Raw genomic sequence first — 7,600 nt, 5'->3', positions numbered from 1 at the left:
TACTTTTGGTATTGGTCAAGCATGACTTTCCCTTCTAAAATCCGTGCTGACTATTCTTTATTATATTTTCATTCTCTAGATGCCTTTCTATTACATCTTTGAGTAAAGATTCCATCGTCTTTCCTACCACCGACGTTAAGCTAACTGACCTATCTCCCTTTTTAAGTATAGGCATAATATTAGATTCCATGATTAGCTGTCCGCCAGTCCTCTGGCATTATTCCCTTTTCTATGAATTTTTACATGTATGTAATAGTGCCTCTGCTATCTCCTCCCTAACTTCTTTTAATATTCGCAGATGCAATCCTTTCAGACCAGGGGTCTTATCCTCCCTAAGTTTGATTAGTTTTATCAATTATCTCCCCCCTTTCCAACTTAAATGTTTTAATATCTTTTTCGATCTCTTCTTCTAATGTCCTACCCACCTTGTTAGTCTCCCTGGTAAATACAGAGGCAAAGTAACTATTCAGTAGTTCTGCCATTTCGCTGTTCTTACCTTTGAATTTATCGTATGCATCCCTTAGTGGCCCAATCCCTATTCTGATTTTTCTTTTGTTATTCATGTGTCTGTAGAATACTTTACTATTTCTTTTAATATTCCTTGATAATTTAATCTCGTAGTTCCTCTTTGCTTTCCTAATTTATTTTTTGACTTCTTTCCTAACCTCTTCGTATTCCCCTTTGTCATCCTTTCCTTTATTGGCTATGTACTTAGAGTATGCATTTTTCTTTAGTTTCAATTTTACCCTTATCTCTTTATTCATCCATGGTGTTTCATTATTGGCTCGTTTGTTCTTGCTCTTGCCTTTTAGAAAATTAACCCACAGATGCGCAACTTACAGCCTGACTGGAACAAATTCTCCCATTACTGCAAATCATTTTAATGTATTCAGCCGCACTGCATCAGTGGTGCCTCAGGTATGTCCCCCTCTATCGCTCGATACCCTGAGACACAATTTCTCTTTCCGCAAAACCAACAGAAAAATTGAGAAGATAACATTTATTTGTATCTTCTTCTTACGTTGAACAAGTAGCTGACTCACTGTGGAAGGAGTCGTACATGAGGCTCGGGCAGCCCCATTAAGGTAATAAGTAGTGCCTATCTAAGTGATTTTTTAAATGGCAGTTTAATTTAGTCATCATGGCCAGTCATCTCCAGACAGAGGTAAAAGGCAGCTCATTTTATGAGGGACAAGTACAATAACACCCTAAATCTTGTATTAATCCTTGCTAAAAGCATTTTATTAAATAATGGATGCGTTCCATTTCGATTTTCTTTTAAATGAACTCCCTCATTTGTTATGTAAACAGAATATACAATGGAAAATACCGTGTTTAATCTTTCTGCAAGGAAGCCCTTGGTAACTTACTCATGTGTTAATCAGTCAGCAGATGCAGGTGTTCCTGATTTATGATGAAGTCAGCTCGGTATTCCCCATCTCCAGTTGTGTGCCTTTTACACAATCAAATCCAATTACTGTATACATTTGCAAATTTGATACAAGGATATCCAGGGGTAAAATGCTGATCTTTACCAGAATCCTTTCTATTTCTGACTTAAGCAATCTTGATAGAGCCATTTCTTAATATGCAATGATATTCTAAGTAACCTTTTATGCCTGTATTGGCACATAGACTAGGGGCTGATCCTACTGAACTGTAAAATGCACTCTGGAATTCAAGTTCGACACTTACAAAATAGAGAACTTTTGTAAAATATTGAAATATGAGATTTCTAATAATATATAGACAAGTAATCCATTCAGGGTTTGCTAATTTTGTCTAGGTTCAATAGAATGTCCACCAATAAACTTATGCTTTTGATTCAGTCTGAGAATTTTTCATCTTTATGGATTGTTCTATATTAGATCTGCTGCTGTGCAGCCAACAGAATCACATACAGGAACTGTTAATAAACAATGCTTAGCACGAGTTTTAGATCATTTTGAAGTACTTCCAAAATCCTTCATTCATCTCTGCCTTATGTATCATCCCTGCAAGAATCCTGAGTAGGATTAGTTTGGGGGGGTGGGGGGGGGAGTCTCTTTCCAGTTCCTGGTGCATGGGTGTCCTGGATGCAAGACTACCTATGGTTCAACAAGGATTGGTGATGTTTGCTGCCTCACTTAGGGAGGGCAAATGGCCTATGATAGCTGGTAAGCAGTGGTCGGTGCTCAGGTTAACGTTGAGGTGGCGGATTTTAACTCAGAGCACGTTTCGGGTGAGTTGATTTCCCGCCTGGTGAAGGCCACAGCGATTTTAACCGCTGGGCCTCATTCAAATGGCTTGAACGGTCTTGAAGAGGGACAGGACAGCTGCCAATAGGTGAAGATCAGCCCTTGACCGCCCACCGGCTTTCAGGTAAGTGACGGGGAGGAAGTTTTAGGAGGGTCTTGTGGGAGGGTGGGGAGGGGATGGGTGAAGAGGAGGAGTCAGCGGCAGAGGAGGCATCAACTCTCCTTGTGAGGTTTGGAGAAGTGCTCCTGCTCCTCCTGGCCACTTAAGGGAATGTTTCAAACTTACCACAAGGGCATCTTCTGTCTTCAGACCAGCTGCAGACCTGCTTCTGCTCAGCGAAAAATCCGCAGACATTTCCCCACTCAGGCCCCAGATAAAATTGCACTGGGTTCCTATTGATGTAATAAGACCCTGACTTGCATAAATTCATGAGGCTCCCTTCCTGCTATAACCAGGTGTCTCATCTGCCTGAAAAACCCTGTAGGTTAACATCGCAAACGGTTGCAAATGGTTAGGATCTAAGCAGATAAGTAACCTGCTTATTTTAACTGTCACCATCCCTCCTCCTGCCTCCCTCCCCAATCAGTTTCTGCTGGGCAGGTAGGGTTAAAATTGACCCTAGGGTTGGGTAAGGTGAAAGAAGCCTTGCTCTGTGTATAACCAGTGCACTACTGAAATAAAAAGAACATAAGAAAATATAGAATGAGGAAAGATCATTTGGCCCATCAATCAAGTCAAATAATCTGCTTCATCTGGATTGCACCCCTGTCTTCATGAGTCTCTCCTCATAATTTGAAGCCCAAAGTTCTAGAATCATCCATGTTGCCATGATGCACTGCAGCAACTCGCCAAGGCTTCTTCGACAGCACCTCCCAAACCCGCGACCTCTACCACCTAGAAGAACAAGGGCAGCAGGCGCATGGGAACAACACCACCTGCACGTTCCCCTCCAAGTCACACACCATCCCGACTTGGAAATATATCGCCGTTCCTTCATTGCCGCTGGGTCAAAATCCTGGAACTCCCTTCCTAACAGCACTGTGGGAGAACCGTCACCACACGGACTGCAGCGGTTCAAGAAGGCGGCTCACCACCACCTTCTCGAGGGCAATTAGGGATGGGCAATAAATGCTGGCCTCGCCAGCGACGCCCACATCCCGTGAACGAATAAAAAAAAAAATTCTCTGGATCCTCCCCACTGCATCAATGCCTTTGAAGATAAGATACCCAGAATTGCACTAACCTGGGATACTTGGTGCTGGCAAAGCATTTAAAATTCTTTGCTGACGTCCCTCAAACTGATGAGCACAACAGTTCACCCAAAAAGCATTGCTTTGTCATTAATAATAAGTTAACATTCACACTCCACTTTTCATGATTTCTTCATCTTGAATTCAATGTTCTCCCAAAATATCATTTTTTAAACTATGCTTTCATGTACTTTCACAAACTGTTTTTAAAAGGGAAAATTCAATTTCTGACAAAGCCAGAAATAGTCTGCTCTAAAAACTCAACTGAAACACTGATGTGAAAGTACCAAAGTACAAAATTACAGCACCAATTTCTGCAACACAGCTTCCAGATTATCCTTTAGTGGTGCATTTGCGATGCTAAAATGAATTAAATTTGCCGCAGAAAGTTAGGGCTGGAATTTAACGACGTAGGGACCCTTTTAAGAGATTTATGGTCCTGAAATGACACTCAACCTTTTAGGCCCTGAAGGGGAACAATTGAAACTGTGGAGTTCTCACTCCTGCAGATAGTAAATTGTTCCTAGAGGTTTTAAAAATTTGACATTTTAAATGTTTAATTTTTTTCTTACTTTTCCTTTCTGCCTCTTTTTCTCTCTCTTAATCCAATCTTTCTTTTCCTCTCTTTATTTCTCTTTCTGTATCTAATTTGATTCAAATTCACCCTATTTTCTTTTCCGTCATTCCCTTGTTTCACTATCTTTAAATTTTCATTGGTTAAGGACTTACACTGCGGTCCGGTCATTCACCGAGGTCCCAGATGCCTCTTTATCAGCTCACACTTCCAGCAATTTGCGGCGCTAAAATTTTTCGAGCTGAAGGCTGAGGAAAAAAATCCAACTCATGGAGCATGTTGCGAGATGCCCCACTCCAGCAAATTCTAGGCCAATACGTCTCTTCTTGTAAGCAATCTTACAACACCAGGTTATAGTCCAACAGTTTTATTTGAGCAAACACGGGACGCAACCAACAGAGTACCCTTTGTCGTCCAGTACTTCCCCGAAGCAGAGAAACTATGCCATGTTCTCCGCAGCCTTCAACATGTCATCGATGACGACGAACACTTCGCTAAGGCCATCCCCACGCCTCCACTACTCGCCTTCAAACAGCCACCTAACCTCAAACAGACCATCGTTCGCAGCAAATTACCCAGCTTTCAGGAGAACAGCGTCCACGACACCACACAACCCTGCCATGGCAACCTCTGCAAGACATGCCAGATCATCGACACAGATACCACCATCACACGAGAGGACACCACCCACCAGGTACATGGTTCATACTCCTGTGACTCGGCCAACGTTGTCTACCTCATACGTTGCAGGAAAGGATGCCCCGGAGCATGGTACATCGGCGAGACCATGCAGACACTGCGACAACGGATGAATGGACACCGCGCAACAATTGCCAGACAGGAGGGTTCCCTCCCAGTCGGGGAACACTTCAGCAGTCAAGGACATTCAGCCACCGACCTTCGGGTAAGCGTTCTCCAAGGCGGCCTTCGAGACACACAACAACGCAAAATCATCAAGCAGAAATTGATAGCCAAGTTCCGCACCCATGAGAACGGCCTCAACCGGGATCTTGGGTTCATGTCACGCTACACGTAACCCCACCAGCGGAAAAAAAAAGTTATCTGTTTTTAATACAACTGGACATTCTCTCTCTCTCTCTCTCTGCCTTTCGGGTCTCTTTCTCTCTTTGTCTGTGTAATCTGACCCATTGTGTATTCAGTATACTGGGATGTAATGTTTTCCGTGGCTAACCTGTCTGAACACCAACGACACCTTTGATTGCTGTAACCGTCTCCCAGCCTAATATATGCTATGCGATTTTAGAACCTCACTCACCTGACAGTGATTTTCAAATGAAACTGTTGGACTATAACCTGGTGTTATAAGATTGCTTACATTTGTCCACCCCAGTCCATCACCGGCATCTCCACATCATCTCTTCTTGTAGGCAGACCTCAGGCAAAATAGCTGACATGAGTGACATCTAGTGGTTATCAAAGAAAAGTTATTCCTTCTTCAATACCACTTATTAACATTAAAATAAGAATCTTAAAATCTGAACAAAAGCTGCACTGGAGTTTATGCTGTCCAAATCCAGCAGCCCATGAGCATATTGCTCTCCACTTAATTTAAACTCCCTACTAAGTAAAGCTAATGAGCTGTGGGACTCCAGTATGCAAGATGAACTGTGACTGCTTCAGGCCTTTTGCTTCTTTAATATATTTACTTCATGCATGTAAACAATTTCTAGGGTGGTTTAATGCTGTTTGTGCCTCGTACACTACTGCAACCTAGATCTGATATTGACGCCAAAACATTTTAATGGAATCATCTGACTTCCAACAGTCTCTACTATGGTAATCAGTCTTTAAAATGGAGTTCTTCAGTTTGCAGGACTCATCACTAGATTACACACAGTGAAAAGTGCAAGCAGAAACATGCTCTGCGATATGGAAATTACTTATTCATAATAAACCGCTGGAGATGTTGGGCGATGTGAGTTAACTTACCTTATTGTAATTTGGCCTGCAGCTGCAATCTCTGTCCTGTATCCTCCGTGGGCTCCCCTCAGGTGCCAAGGCTGCTACCATGTTTGGCCCTGATCAGAAACAGCTGAAGCTCATTCCAAATTTAGCCTGCACCATCATCCCTTTTGTCACTTAATCACTCCTGCCCTCCACCCTACCACAGACCTTTCCCTTTTGTTCTTTCCCTGCCCCCCTTTTCCCTGGCTGTATAGTTGCTTAAAAGCTATTCATCTCTCTCATCTTCCAGTTCTGATGGAAGGTCATTGACCTAAAATGTGGGGCATGATTTTAACATGGCGGCGGGAAGTCAGCGGATAGGTGAGTAGTTGGGTGAGAAACCTGGAAATCTTTTCTGCGCATCGACTCGGGCGATCACGACTTAATGCTACTTCTGGGTTTCACGTCTCCAAGCTGTGCAGCGGACATACTGTGCACCCGGATGATGTAGTGGGAACTGGAGTATTTAGAGGGCCATTGCAATCATGGATTTTGAAGGAGAAAGGAGGAAAATTGAAAAATGCAGCATAACAGGTTTAAGGCAGCACAAGTTTTACTGACTCCTCTCTTGAGCTGCTACTGGCTGGTGTCAGGAGCAGGAGGGAGATACTATACCCGGCTGATCGGAGGATCAAGAAGGCCTGACTGGAGGTGGCCGAGGAGCTTAGCAGCAGGAGCACAGTGGCAAGGTCGTGGGTACAATGCAGGAAGCGCTTTAATGACCTAACCAGGTCAGGAAAAGTGAGTGCAGTTACTGATTCACCTACATCCTGTGGTGTACAGTACACCACCCCCCCCCCCTCACTCTATCTTGCCGAGCGTACTCCATCACATCACTCCTCACACCCACTTAAGTCTCATCATCAACTTACCTTCACTTTCTGTGCACTTCCTCACCTCCCCATTTGTGAACCCACCACCCCCACTAACCTCAATCCTGATGCAATGTGATGAATCTGTTTGATAGTCACCCCCTGATGCATCTGCTTCATGGTCAGCCTCACCCAAAGCAATACATCCATCAGATGAACACATCACCTCCACTCATTCACACATCCATTCTTTCTTACCTTGTAGGAGAGCGCAAAATCCGTGGGAGAGGAGTAGGACTGGAGGGGGCCTGCTACAAATAGTACCCCTGACAGATGCAGAGGAGGCGGTGTTGGATCTCAGCCATATGGTTGCATGCCTGGCCGTCGGAGATTGTGAGACTGGCAACCCGCAAACGGCTGGTGACAGAACTTTAACATCCTTCACACACATCATGAATTGATGTTATCAGTGATTGACCTGTTGCACACCTCAGTACGCTCATTGCAAACTAACTTCCGTGATGATTTTTTAATATTGCTTTATGTTCTTTTCCAGGGCCTTCATGGATTTATGACGGGACAGTGTGGGAATTGTGTTTGATGGAGAGAGTGGCCGCCTCCATTGAGCATCAAACACAGTTCTCAAATGAGTCCACGCAGACCATGACAACAGCCGTGCGGACTCTGGATGCCAACATGTCTGCCACCTTAAACGGGCAGACAGAAACTTCACCTGTGGCCTTAGAAAGCGCTGTCCAGCA

This window comes from Heptranchias perlo, chromosome 27, assembly GCF_035084215.1.
Source record: "Heptranchias perlo isolate sHepPer1 chromosome 27, sHepPer1.hap1, whole genome shotgun sequence".
NCBI lineage: Eukaryota > Metazoa > Chordata > Chondrichthyes > Hexanchiformes > Hexanchidae > Heptranchias > Heptranchias perlo.
This window is presented reverse-complemented; position numbering follows the sequence as displayed.